The sequence below is a fragment of the Hyla sarda genome, chromosome 2 (assembly GCF_029499605.1).
Source record: "Hyla sarda isolate aHylSar1 chromosome 2, aHylSar1.hap1, whole genome shotgun sequence".
Classification (NCBI taxonomy): Eukaryota; Metazoa; Chordata; class Amphibia; order Anura; family Hylidae; genus Hyla; species Hyla sarda.
Genome location: NC_079190.1, coordinates 353,151,816 through 353,167,324, shown reverse-complemented (window position 1 = coordinate 353,167,324; position 15,509 = coordinate 353,151,816).

Genomic DNA, 15,509 nt, shown 5'->3' with positions numbered 1-15,509 from the left:
ACAGTGTGTGACAGGGTAATATTCAGAGGGTAAAGTGTGTGGCAGTATTATATTCAGAGAGTATTGCAAGGTTATATTTAGAGATGAGCGAATCAATGAGCGAATCGCAGCTGACAAACTTTGTTACGAATTTGTTACAAATTTCAGGAAATATTCGATTTGCAACAAATTTGAATTTTGCAGCGATTCTATGGCGCAATTTGCTTCATTAAACTTAATTTACTGCGGTGCAGGCTCCAGGACATCTAAAATGGCGGATCCACAGGTCAGTACATGGGGCAAGGAACACTCGGAAGGTGAGATGGCAAGGCGGGAAGGGAAGAAGGCAGGATGACCCTAAATTACATGCAAGATGCAGCCTATCAGCAGCTAGTCACTCCTGTGATGTCACAGCCCTATATAATCAGCAGCCATAATTCTGGCTCCTCTCATCATTACAATACACAGCAGAAGGATCATAGGACACAGAGCCTGTGTGTGTGTGTGTTACAGCAGATAAAAGCGTAGTCCAGCAGCATTTAACATCCTCCTAGTCACATCAGCGTTCTCGTGGACAGAGAGAATAGTTTTTTTCACTGAAAAGGATTTTTACTGCAGCTGCAGACATTAACCTCCCAGTCACTTTCTTCAGCATAGTATTACAGAGAGTGTCAGATAGCTGTGTGTTGCCTCATAAATTTCAACAAGCTTCCTCAACTTCATAAACCTTAGCAGAGGAGGCAGGAATAATTTTTCAGCGCAATTCAGTGTCTTTGTTCCACAAAAAATCATCTGCTGGTTATACTAGTCTGTAGATGGTATAATACCCAGCAGTCCATTCCTAATAGTCTTTGTCTTTGCAATTTTGTATTTAGTACACAGCTTTTTTTGGCTGCAGTACTGTTGTGTACTGCTGGTGTCTAACAAAAATAAGTTTTTTTAAAGGCACTGAAGCGCATTTTCCTGCCCTCATAAGTGCGGTATGCACATCTAAGTAGTGTACTATTTTATACCTGTTAATCTGTCAAGGGCCTACATACTGTGAAAGGACAGACAAAACTAATCACCGGTTGGTGTTTTACAGAATTTTTTTTTTTTTTTAAGTGTACTGTACCTAATTTTTCTGCCCTCATAAGTGCATACCACATACGTACATCTAATTAGTGTACTATTCTGTACCTAATAATCTGTCAAGAGACTACATATTGGGAAAGTCCATGCAAAAGTACTGGCTGCTGTTCTAGACAAATACTGTTTTAAGCGTACTGTAGAGCATTTTTCTGCCCTCATCAGTGCATACCACCATCTAAGTAGTGTACTATTTTGTACCTATTAATCTGTATGGGGCCTAGATACTGTGAAAGGCCAGCCAAAAGCGAACACCTGCTGCTGATTTAGACAGACAGTGAATCGTATTGTACTCCCCTCATATACGCACTAAGTATGTCAGGCAGGGAAGTGCCAGGACGTGACAGAGGCCTAAATCCTTCAGGCAGAGGTTGCAGCAGACTAGGGACAAGTGGCAGCAGGAGTCGCAGCGAGAGGCCTGAGCTCCCGTTATCAGCTAGAGGTTGTGTCTCAATCAGCAACCCATCTGCCATTGTCGATTGGTTAACACGGTCATCCACTTCATCACAAGTGACATCTGACACCCCAGTCAACAGTCGGTGGCTTCCTCAGACACAACCCTCAGTTGGCATGACCCTAGAGAAGTCTCTGTCCTCCCATTGCGTCTGTCCTATTCTGTTCCCTCCCCATAAAGAAGTATGCTGTGGGTTCAGCTCCACTATTCACTGAGGACGATCTAACAGAGGACAGTCAGCAGCTACTGCCCAGCTACAAAGTGGAGGAGACATCTGCCGCTTGCTCCACTAGACGGGCAAGTAGTGATGAGGAGAGTGAGGTGGGAGCCGGTTTTGCCAGCGTTCAGGGTCCTGAAGCAGACACTGTTGAGGAACCTGAGAAGGACATCAGTGACGTGCAGAAACTTGTTGATGATAATGAAGTTGATTGCAATTGGGAGCCGGGTGCAGAAGGGGCTTCATCATCATCAGGAGAAGAGAGTTGCAGGTTGCCTGTGAGGCAGCAGCTGAGCACGTAAGGTGGTAGCATGGTTGGTAGTCAGCAAGGTGGCAGAAGTGGAAATTCTGGAGCCAAATGTGCCCAAAGGAGACCACCTGCTTTGCGGCAGCCTACCTTCCTGGGAGATAGTGGAACAGGGGTTCCTGGAGACGGCGGCAGTAGCAGTCAATTAGTGCGAACTGTTGGTGGTAAAATCAGCCACTCGGCGGTGTGGCAGTTTTTCATCAAGCATCTGGAGGAGGTTCACATAGCCACAGGCAAGATATGTCGGCAGAAGGTGAAGCGTGGCAAGGGTCCCAATGTTGGCACCACGGCCCTGCATCATCTTATGCTTCGCCACCATAAAGCGGCCTGGGAGAACCGTGGCTCTGATGTAGTGGTCCAGCCTACTGCATCACCAAGTGGTATGCCCCTCCCTCTTTCAGCCAGCCAAGGCTCCACCACCTCATCCAAAGGGAGCTGTGTGTCACACCCTCCTTCTGTCCCCCCAGATGCTCCTTCTCCTCCTACTTTAAATGAGCCATTCTGCAAACAATCCATTGGCGAAGCCATGTCCAAGAGACAACAGTATGCTCCCACTCATCCAACGACGCAGAAGCTGAATGTGCTCCTTTCTAAATTGCTGGTGCTGCAGTCCCTCCCTTTTTAAATGCTAGACTCCGCACCTTTCAGCCAAGGTGGAGAGTGCCAAGCCATAATTTCTTTGCAAAGAAGGCAGTACCAGCCCTGCACAATTTTGTGGAACAGAAGGTGGTTCAGTCCTTAATCCTGTCTGTGTGTATCAAAGTACACGGCAGCGCCGACGTCTGGAGCTGTAACTACGGTCAGGGACAATACATGTCCTTTACGGCTCCCTGAGTGAATGTGCTTCCTGCACAGCCACAACACCAACTTGGAAAGGTCCTGTGACAGTGTGCGACTCAGCCTCCTCATCCTCCACTGTGTCCTCAGCCTCCACTGCCCAGACAAGTCTCAGTGGCCGTTCAGCATACCATGTGTTCAGGGCACGGCGGTGTCACGCTGTTCTTCACCTGGTTTGCCTTGCCGAAAAGTCACACAGGGGAGGAACTGAAAACATTAATTTGTAAAGAAATCAGAGCATGGCTTACTCCATGAAATATGAATTCTACCCTCCATATCTTGGACCGACTGTACAAACAGAGAAAAGCCATCACCGATTTCTTGATGATCCAAGCGGATAGGGGTACTCCCCTGTGTAACTTCAATGTGAACCAGTGGCAGCTCATATGTGACACCTGCCATTTGCTCAGGCCCTTTGAGGAAGCCACATTATTAGTAAGTCTCCAGGATTACAGAATGAACAACATCATTCCACTGCTTCATTTCTTACAACACATGTTGGAAACGATGGCTGGTCAGGGCACTGGAGACATAGCGCCTATATTTCACGTCCACATGAGCCCTGTGGAGGCTGAACTGGAGGAGGGGGGAGGGGCACAGTAGAGCACAGTTTAAGTTTCGCCAAATGGGCGGTTTTTCTAGTAATCTGACAGGAGAGGAGGAGCAGCCAGGGGAACTAGAGGGTTATGAGGAAGGCAAGACTGAGGACCCAGACACACTGTGGCAGTATGCTGGGGAGATGGAGCAAGGGAGTCCCTCCAAGTCACTTGCACAAATGGCCCGATGCATGCTCACCTCCTTGCGTAGTAACAGCCGAATTGTTACCATTTGGCAGCAGGATGACTTCTGGATCTACACCTTATTTTCCCCTCGCTACCACTGCAAAATAGGGGCCTTTTTTACATCCAGTGAGAGGGAGGACAAAATGACCTATTACAGAGGCATCCTATGTAGTCAGATGGCCGATGCCTATCGGCGCCATCGTCCATCCTCTCGCAGGTCTGAATCGGGAGACCCCCTGCGCTCACCTTCCACTGCCATGACTGCTGGGGAGGGGTGAGGTGAAAGGAGCAGTACCAGCTCCATCAGCAGCAGCCTGAGTCTACAGTCGCTGATGAGTAGCTTTCTTCACCCACATAGTAAGGCAACTCAACAGCAGCAGGTATACCTGAAGCAGGACCTGAACCAGCAGGTGGTGGTATACATTGATTTGCCCTTGCCAAGACACCTTGAAGATTTGCTGGACTTCTGGGAAGCCAAACTTGATTTGTGGCAACAACTAGCAGAGTTTGCCCTGGAAAAGCTTTCCTGCCGGGCCAGTAGTGTGCCATCAGAGTGTTTAGTGCGGCGGGGGCCATAGTCACCCCAAGGAGAACTTGTCTGTCTGTGAAAAATGTGAGACTGACCTTTTGTGAGAATGAATCAGGCACGGATCAGCCAGGATTTCCAACCACCAATGCCTGATGCATGAGAGTAGATTGACCATGGTGCCACACCAACACTTCACAATTATGGATAGTGCCAAACAGATTTAAGGCGCTGCTCCCCAGTTTCAAACATTACTCCGCATGAGACTTTTTTTCACCCACCTTCGTCACTGGGTACTGGTATTGCCACCCACTGCACCACTCTGTCACCAGGTCACTTTCAGGACTCCTGATGCTGCTGCCACCTCTAGGCTGTCTCATTCAGCCACTATATGGTGTCCTCATGCTTCAGCCACCTCCAGGCTGTGCCATTCATCCAATATATGGTTCACTGATGTTTCAGCCAGCTCCAGTCTGTGTCATTCAGCAACTACATGGTTTAGTGATGCTGCTGGGCCTAGGACATTACCTATATATCTTTATGGTAACACTAGGTACCATACATCTTCAATGGAAATTTCTAAATTCATTTTTTATTCTTAGAGATTGTAAGGCCCTATTGTCTCCTCATTTGCTGCCAACTCCAGGCTGTGCCATTCAGACACTATATGGTCTCCCCATGCTGCCACAAACTCCAGGCAGTCATTCAGACACTATATGGTCTCCTCATACTGATGCCACCTCTAGGTGGTTTCATTCAGCCACTATATGGTCTCTTCTCATACTTCAGCCAACTCCAGACTGTGCCATTCAGCCACTATATGGTCTCCTCCTACTCATGCCACCTCCAGGCTCTGTCATTGTGCTGTTATGTGACATCTGACTCCTTGTTATATTTGGTCCTTTGTACCCACACGCCGGGGCCCGGGGCATTAAAACTTGGGAGTTAAAAGTTCAATTTCAAAACCCTTAATTTCAATTCATTCAGCCAATATTTGGTTTACTGATGTTGCTGGGCCTGGACCTAAAAAAAAATTATGGTAGCACTAGCTACCATAGATCTTCAATTTACATTTCAAAATTCATCTTTTAATCTTAGGGATTGTGAAGCACTAGTATCTACTCATGCTTCTGCCAGCTCCAGGCTGTGTCATTCAGCCATTCTATGGTCTCCTTATACTGCCAACACCTCCACACTGTGTCATTCAGCCACTATGTGGTTTCGTCATGCTGCCAGCACCTCAACGCTGTGTCATTCAGCCACTATATGGTCTCCTCATACTGATCTCACCTCTAGGCTCTTTCATTGTGCCGCTCTACGGCATTGATTCTAAAAGCGATGCCTGTAATCTGCATGTCATACTGAAGAACTCTATTATTTCACTACCCCAGCACACTCCATATGCGTGTTAGAACACAGCAATATGTTCTACACCCCTATTGAGGCTCTCTGTAGGCCAGATATAGCAGTTTTTAACCCCTTAATGACCACAGATGTAAATGTACGTCCTGGTTTGGCGTGACTTCGCACACCAGGACAAACATTTGCGTTCTGTGTATGACCGCAAGCATCGGAATGGTGCTCGCGTCATACACAGCAGCCGGGGACCCGCCGGTAATGGCAGACATTACGGGATTAACCCCTCAGATGCCGTGATCAATACAGATTACGGCATCTGCGGCAGTGCGGTACTTTGAATGGATGATCGCCCGCAGTGCTGCCGCGGCGATCCGATAATCCAGCATGGTGGCTGGAGGTCCCCTCACCTGACTCCGGCCATCTCCCGGGGTCTTCTGCTCCGGTCTGAGATCGAGCAGACCAGAGCAGAAGATCACCGATAATACTGATCAGTGCTATGTCCTATACATAGCACTGAACAGTATTAGCAATCAAAGGATTGCTATAGATAGTCCCCTATGGGGACATAAAAAGTGTTAAATAAAAGTTGAAAAATGTAAAAATAAAAAGTAAAAAAAAAAGTGAAAAATCCCCTCCCCCAATAAAAAAGAAAATTCAGTTTTTCCCATTTTACCCCCAAAAAGCATACATTTTTTTTTATAAACATATTTGGTATCGTCAAGTACATAAATGTCCGAACTATCAAAATATGATGTTAATTATAAGTGTTGCTCGCGAATATTCGCAATGCGAATTTTATTCGCGAATATCGCATATTCGCGAATTCGCGAATATTCGCGAAAATAGCACTATATATTTGTAATTACGAATATTTTTAAAAAATGTTTTACATTTTTTTTCACAATACACTTCACAGTGATCATCCCTCTCTGCTTCCAGCTTGTGTGGTCTAAAGAAGGCTCCAATACTACTGTGAGAGACGGGCGTCCGAATTTTCGCATATGCAAATTTTCGTTCATGCTAATTGTAGCATATGCTAATTGTTTCGCATATGCGAAAATATAACGCGAATATTACGAATATGCATATTTAGCGAATATATGATGAATATTCATCCATGTATTCGCTAAATATCGTGAATTCGAATATGGCCTATGCTGCTCAACACTATTAATCATCCCGTATGGTGAATGGCGTAAACGTAAAAAATAAAAAAAAAGTCTAAAAATGCAGCTTTTTTGTCACATTATATTTAAAAAATTATAAAAAATGATCTAAAAGTTTTATATATGCAAATGTGGTATCGATAAAAAGTACAGATGATGGCCCAAAAAATGAGCCCTCATACCGCCCTATGCATGGAAAAATGAAAAAGTTATAGGTGGTCAAAATTGGGCGATTTTAGATTACTGATTTTGTACAAAAATTTTTAGATTTTTTTAAGTAGTACAAAAATATAAAAGTATCTAGCCATGGGTATCATTTTAATCGTATTGACACACAGAATAAAGAACACATGTCATTTTTTACCATTAAGTGTATAGAGTGAAAACAAAACCCTCCAAAATGTGCAAAATTTAGTTTTTCATTAAAATTTCCTCCCTAAATTTTTTTTTGGGGGGGTTTTGCCGTACATTTTATGGTAAAATAAGAGGTTTCATGGCAAAGTACAATTGGTCACGCAAAAAAACAAGCCCTTATATGGATCTGTAGATGGAAATATAAAGGAGTTATGGATTTTAGAAGGTGAGGAAGAAAAAACGAAAACGCAAAAATAAAATTGGCCTGGTCCTCTAGGTTAAAATGGTCTTGGTCCTTAAGGGGTTAATATAGATTTGCCGCGAATAAATTCGGATCGAACCAAATTTTTTCGAAAGTCTCAGCGAATCGGCCAAATCTGATTTTTCAAAAGTTCGCTCATCTCTAGTTATATTCAGGAGTAGAGTGTCTAGCAGGATTGTAATTATTGTCTTCACATAGAGGATATGCTGACAATGTAAGGAGCAGGGGCAGATCCAGAATCTAGTCTTGGGAAAGGCACTATCCAGCAATGTTCACAAGGGGGACAGTGGTATACCATGGTTTCAGGTCCGATGGGAAAATCGCATATGGGGCAAAAATGACCTGACTGGAGTTAGCTTTTGACGCCGGCCGGCTCATTGAAATGCATTACATACGCTCCGGATACGGCTGGGATACAGCAGCATCGGGTCTTCGTTCCCCCAGCCATATATGGTCCTGTGCTGCTAAAAACATAGTGTGAACCCAACCTTAGAGCAAATTCTGACATTACTCATTTGGGCCTGTTTGCCAGTTTGCACATCTGTATTGAAGACGTGTACAAATCAAATAATAATATTTTCGTTCTGTTTTACCATTTTCCATCTAGTAGCAGACTTTCATTGAATCTTGTGGCTCAATATATTTACTACATTGTAGTGTCTGTCATTTATAGAGCAGTTTTACTAGTGACTCCTTGGAATCCAGCTGGCAAAATAATGAAATGCCCTGCAATGATACAGTTCACATTAATGTCAGAATGAGGAATGAAAAGAAGGTGACTGGTGTTAATATGGCAATCATTTAATTACTGTTGGTATAAATGCCTTTCTTTGATATATTATATCACTGAGCCTATTTAGATGTAGAAGTTGTTGAAATATATAATAGGAGAAAACTACAAACAATGTTAAATGAGTATTTTATTGAGATGTTTTCCTACTGTTGAGAAAGCACAAAGCATTAATAATATACAATTCTGTCTATAAGAGATTGTATCTACATTTTTTTGTGTTCAAGTGTCATTGACCATTTTATTATTTATAGACATTTGTACAAAAAAAAGTGATAAGTTTAAATATATATGTTTTTCTATCATTTAAAAACATGCCTTTTCCTTTTATACTACTAAACCTATATTCTGGCCATAGAAAAATCTGGGTACTTGACAAAAAAAAAAAAATTCTAAATCAACTGGTGCCAGAAGAGTTAACCAGATTTTTAAAGGACTTCTATTATAAAATCTTGATCCTTCCAGTAGTTATCAGCTGTTTTATGCTCGACAGGAAGTTCTTTTCTTTTTACATTTCCTTTCTGTCTGACAACAGTGTTCTCTGCTGACACCTCTGTCCATTTTAGGAAATGGCCAGAGTAGAAGCAAATCCCCCATAGCAAACCTCTCCTGCTCTGGACAGTTCATGATATGGACAAAGGTGTCAGCAGAGAGCACTTGTGGTCAGACAGAAAGGAAGTTCAAAATGAAAAGAACTTCCTGTGAATCATACAACAGCTAAGGGATCATACAACTGGAGGGATTAAGATCTTTTAATAGAAGTAATGTACAAATCTGTTTAACTGTCTGGCACCAGTTGATTAGAACAGAATGTTTTCCAATGGAGTATACCTTTATATTAAAACTCAAAAAGCTTTATTCATATTTCAAATAATAGACAGATCCCTCCAAACTGCTACCCCCCCCCCGCCCATAAAATATAGAGAACCCCCAAAAGCATTGGGAGCAGCTAGACAAAACACGCAACAAGATCTCATATACTGTATAGTAATAATATAATACTCCTGCATTCCAAAACCTATCAGGCTACAGTAGCAATGGAACATATATATACAGTTGCAAGGCACACAATATACCAGATACAGACGCACCTGGTTCTGTAAAGTAATCCCCATGTACACCCAACACGTGTTTTAATATTTTTATCAGGAGGTGAGTCTAAATGGTGCCATCTTTAACCCCTTAAGGACGCAGGACGTAAATGTACGTCCTGGTGAGGTGGTACTTAACGCACCAGGACGTACATTTACGTCCTAAGCATAACCGCGGGCATCGGAGCGATGCCCGTGTCATGCGCGGCTGATCCCGGCTGCTGATCGCAGCCAGGGACCCGCCGGCAATGGCCGACGCCCGCGATCTTGCGGGCGTCCGCCATTAACCCCTCAGGTGCCGGGATCAATACAGATCCCGGCATCTGCGGCAGTTCGCCATTTAAATGAACGATCGGATCGCCCGCAGCGCTGCTGCGGGGATCCGATCATTCAGAACGCCGCACGGAGGTCCCCTCTCCTTCCTCCGTGCGGCTCCCGGCGTCTCCTGCTCTGGTCTGTGATCGAGCAGACCAGAGCAGGAGATGACCGAAAACACTGATCTGTTCTATGTCCTATACATAGAACAGATCAGTATTAGCAATCATGGTGTTGCTATGAATAGTCCCCTATGGGGACTATTCAAGTGTAAAAAAAAATGTAAAAAAATGTAAAAGTAAAAGTAAAAAAAAAGTGAAAAATCCCCTCCCCCAATAAAAAAGTAAAACGTCCGTTTTTCCTATTTTACCCCCAAAAAGTGTAAAAAACTTTTTTTATAGACATATTTGGTATCGCCGCGTGCGTAAATGTCCAAACTATTAAAATAAAATGTTAATGATCCCGTACGGTGAACGGCGTGAACGAAAAAAAAATAAAAAAAGTCCAAAATTCCTACTTTTTTAATACATTTTATTAAAAAAAATTATAAAAAATTTATTAAAAGTTTTTTATATGAAAATGTGGTATGAAAAAAAAGTACAGATCATGGCGCAAAAAATGAGCCCCCATACCGCCACTTATACGGAAAAATAAAAAAGTTAGAGGTCATCAAAATAAAGGGATTATAAACGTACTAATTTGGTTAAAAAGTTTGTGATTTTTTTTAAGCGCAACAATAATATAAAAGTATATAATAATGGGTATCATTTTAATCGTATTGACCCTCAGAATAAAGAACACATGTCATTTTTACCATAAATTGTACGGCGTGAAAACAAAACCTTCCAAAATTAGCAAAATTGCGTTTTTCGTTTTAATTTCCCCACAAAAATAGTGTTTTTTGGTTGCGCCATACATTTTATGATATAATGAGTGATGTCATTACAAAGGACAACTGGTTGCGCAAAAAACAAGCCCTCATACTAGTCTGTGGATGAAAATATAAAAGAGTTATGATTTTTAGAAGGCGAGGAGGAAAAAATGAAAACGTAAAAATTAAATTGTCTGAGTCCTTAAGGCCAAAATGGGCTGAGTCCTTAAGGGGTTAAAGGGGTACTCCGGTGAAAAACATTATTTTATTTTTTATCAACTGGTGCCAGAAAGTTAAACAGATTTGTAAATTCATTCTATTATACTTCTATAATACCTTTGTCCATGTCAGGAACTGTCGGGAGCAGGAGGAAATCCCCATAGCAAACATGGGCTGCTCTGGACAATTCCTAAAATGGACAGAGGTGTCAGCATAGAGCACTAGACAGACCAAAAATAAATTCAAAAAGAAAATAATTTCCTCTGTAGTATTCAGCAGCTAATAAGTACTGGAAGGATTAATACTTTTTAATAGAAGTAATTTACAAATATGTTTGACATTTTGGCACCAGTTTATTCAATGGAAAAAAAAATGTTTTCCACTGGAGTATGCCTTTAAATATACAAAGCTGTCTTTCAGTGTATACCTGAAAGTTCCTCCAGCAGCGTGAGATCCTCCCCGACCAATCAAAACATTGACAAACGGTTTGTTAAATGACAGGTACACTTTAATACTTTAACCATTCTAAGCCATTTTAAATATAAGATGTTAAAGGGGTTATCCAGGAAAAAAAACTTTTTTTTTAATATATCAACTGGCTCCAGAAAGTTAAACAGATTTGTAAATTACTTCTATTAAAAAATCTTAATCCTTTCAGTACTTATGAGCTTCTGAAGTTAAGGTTCTTCTTTTCTGTCTAAGTGCTCTCTGATGACACGTGTCTCGGAGACCGCCCAGTTTAGAAGCAAATCCCCATAGCAACCTTTTCTAAACTGGGCGGTTCCCGAGACACGTGTCATCAGAGATCACTTAGACAGAAAAGAACAACCTTAACTTCAGAAGCTCATAAGTACTGAAAGGACTAAGATTTTTTAATAGAAGTACTTTACAAATCTGTTTAACTTTCTGGAGCCAGTTGATATATGAAAAAAAGTTTTTTCCTGGATAACCCCTTTAAATGGATATTCCCATAGTGAACATTTAAGGAATACAAGATTATGCCAGATGCCCGCCCAACCTCTGGGATCCACACAAATTGATTGTTAAATACGAGTATGAGGATGGCATATGAGGACGGATATAAGTACAGGATATGAGTTTGAGGGAGGGATATGAGATTGGGATATGAGGATGGGATATGAGTATGAGAAAGTGATGTAAGGTCGGGAAATGAGGACTGGATATGAGTATGAGAATGGGAGATAAGGTTGGGATATGAGGACCGGATATGAGTATGAAGATGGGATATAAGGTTGGGATATGAGGACTGGATATGATGTCAGGAAACGAGGTTGGGATATTATCACTGGATATGAGGATGGGATATAAGGACAAGAGCATCATTGCTTTTCCTCTCCCACAAGGTTTAGGTAGACCGTGAAATGGCAGGTACTATCTATCTATCTCTCATATCTATCTATCTATCTATCTATCTATCAATCCTGTTAATACTGTATATACCAATAAACCATTACACTAGACCTCTGATGCCGGTGATTGGCTGCAGCGGTGATGTGGGTATACTGTGTACTATAGCTGCAGCTTAGTGAAAAAAGCCAATGGGAGGACTGGAGCTCCAATGCTAAAGGAGGCAGAGGACTACATTGGAACTACATTGTTACATAACTTAGAAAACCCCTATGATAAGGCCCAGTATAACAATTCTGAATTAGTGAAAGACACAGAAAAACAGAAAAAAAAAAAAAAACGGTTTTAAGCCATAAATATTTTTCCATAGAAACTGAGTTTAAAAAGAAAGATACAAGTTCTACCATAGCAGCATGAATTCCCAATGGACTAGCCCCATCCTCACTGCTTCTGTATGTACACATCTCTGTAATTCATTTAGTTTCTGCAGGTGTCAAATTCTCCTCTGGTGGAAATAAGCCGGATTCCCTAAGGAAGGGGAAGTTGGGGGCAGGATCTCATTTCTGCTATGAAGAAATGAAAACAAAATGGCTATAAATAAACTGCCATCTCCTTCAAGTGACATCTACTGTGTGCACTGACATAAGGCATCTTTCAAAGAGTCAGTTCTGGAAATAACTGAGTAGAACTAGATGAATCTCAGTTTCGGATGCTGGTTGAATTGGACATCTCCTCATTTTTATTGCACAACTGTCCATCAGACCATTTGCCCTCAAGTGTTTTCTCTCCCTCAGTGATATTGGTTGTATATACATTCTTTGTCAGATGAAAAAACAGACGGCTACCAGTGAACAGAATCGGATTGAAATTATTAAAAGACATGTACAGTATGAAGTAACAAATGACTCACTGTCTGCATTAGTTTCATCATGTTTTCTATATATTGCTCACATATAGTATAACAAAAGTCTGTTCTTTACACTACAAGATTGAATAGCACAATTTTTTTTGAACTTGCAGTAAAATATTCAATCTTATAAAACAAATATACAACTTATGCTAGGTTACAAAGAGTAGCTTAGAATAAATTTGGCACGCATAATATAAGTAGAAGTATTTTGTGGTTAGGTTTCCTGTTTGCCCTTATATGTTTTAAACATTTTAAATAAATAATTTATAAACGAAAAACAATTTCGTACTGAACGCAGCTCTCAGTCAGAATTTTAAGTCATAGGACCATAGACGAAACACAACCACTGAAATACTTGATGACTTCTTCAAGGGTCTATTCGTTTTATTTCAATCTCAAGTCTCTTGAGCTGCGATTGAACGTAGGCTGATCCTGATATGTTGCATAATTGTGCACCAGTGTTGGTGTAGAGGTATGACGGTATTGTACCCACAGCACAACACAACAAGGTGAGTGCCCATACCACTCGTCTAAAACCATATGGTCATCCATCTTGACAACAGCACTTGGAGCACCTCTATTTGTGTTCTTTTTCTTTTCTTTTCTATACCAAGGTTTTGATATTAAATGTGATACCATGTTATAAACATTACCTATATTGTAGTCAACTCCTTGGCAATGAAAAGATTTGTTGTCCATAGCAACCGATCAAAACGCAGCTTCCATTCTTTTGGGGGCCGACTAAGAAATGAAAGCCGAGCTCTTATCGCTTTGGACAACCAGGCCATTTTTTCTGATAAATTAACCACCAAGTCTAATATTTTTGACCAATTTGATTTGGGTCTCTTGATATTATTGTAAGACTTGTATAAAAATCTGCTGTAGGTTAAATTTATGCAGACATATAACAAATTCTAAAGGGTTCAGTAACTTACAAGCATTACTCAAAGAATACAATTCAGTTGTTATCTTCTCTTTGAAATGGATTGATGGGTAATTGCTTCGGAAAATACATAGACTATTCAAATTATTGCTGCAATGTTTTAAGTCTTACTCTAAAAAAGATAGGGCATACAGAACATACAGATATGGCTGGATGAAATCAATGTATTTATCTCCCAAAAAATGGTCCCAAACAAGTCAGAGAATAAGTATAATTAACTGTATGTAAATACAGAACAGATAAAATGCTAATAAAAAGGCATGAGAAGGATTAGGGCACCATGATATAGGTAGTCGCAGAAGAAAATGTGGTGGGTAAGAGAAATAAACCATAAAAATCTAGGTATGGTCCAACATACTGTCAGAAAAATCTTAAAAATTAAGGTAGGGAATTTTTTTTTACTTCATACAGGCCAAATATACAGATGTAGGTCGAGGGTAGAAGCATACAAGAGGAAATACCAGACATATATTTTGTCAAGGAACCCATTATATGTATGTATGTATGTATGTGGGGGGGAGGGGTACATCTGCGTTGGCATTGGGTTCCTTCATAAAATACATGGCAGGTATTTGTTCTATTTTGACTATTTTTTTTCTTGGTGTATGTTTCTACCCTCCACCTATCTCTGTATCTCTGGCCTAATTGCATATAGTGTTGAGCGGCATAGGCCATATTCAAATTCGCGAATATTCGCGAATATATGGACGAATATTTGTCATATATTCGCGAATATTCGCATATTCGTAATATTCTCGTTTTATTTTCGCGTATGCGAAAATAACATATGCGAAAATTAGTGAAAGCAAAAATTCACATATGCGAATATTAGCATATGCTAATTTTCGCATATGCGAAAATTCGCACACCAGTCTCACACAGTAGTATTAGAGCCTTCTTTACACCACACAAGCTGGAAGCAGAGAGGGGTGATCACTATGATGTGCACTGTGAAAAAAAAAAAAAAACAAACGAATATTCGTAATTACGAATATATAGCGCTATATTCGCGAATTCGCGAATATGCGATATTCGCGAATAAAATTCGTATTGCGAATATTCGCGAGCAACACTATATAATGCAATGAACATTTTTTGCCTGTCTGTCGGACAGATATTTTGGACAGTATATTGAGCTCAATAGTTCATAGGCATTCCATACTGTGAATATGCTCTTATAGTACAGTATTGACTTAATTTAAGTTAATATTTTAGTGTGATAAAGCTTTCAGCTATAGTGCACAGGGTGCTATTATATATGGTAGAGGGAAATACCTCAAAATACAGATGTTAGATTGTTCATAAATAACAACTATAAAAGTAGCAAATAGAACAAAACTGTACGTCATAAGTCATTCCAAACAGAGAAGAATGGGTTTGGTGGGAACAATATACCTATAAAAGTACAGAAACAAAAGCAGGCTGTAGGGATGAGCGAATTGAATCTGATGAATCCGAATTCACTACGAATTTCAGGAAAAATTCAATTTGCAATGAATGCGAATATCGCTGCGATTCTATTGCGCAAATCGCTTCATTAAACTCCATCTAGTGCGGTCCAGGCTCCAGGGCATCTAAAATGGCAGATCCACATGTGAGGAAATAGGGCAAGGAATCCTGGGAAGGCAGGA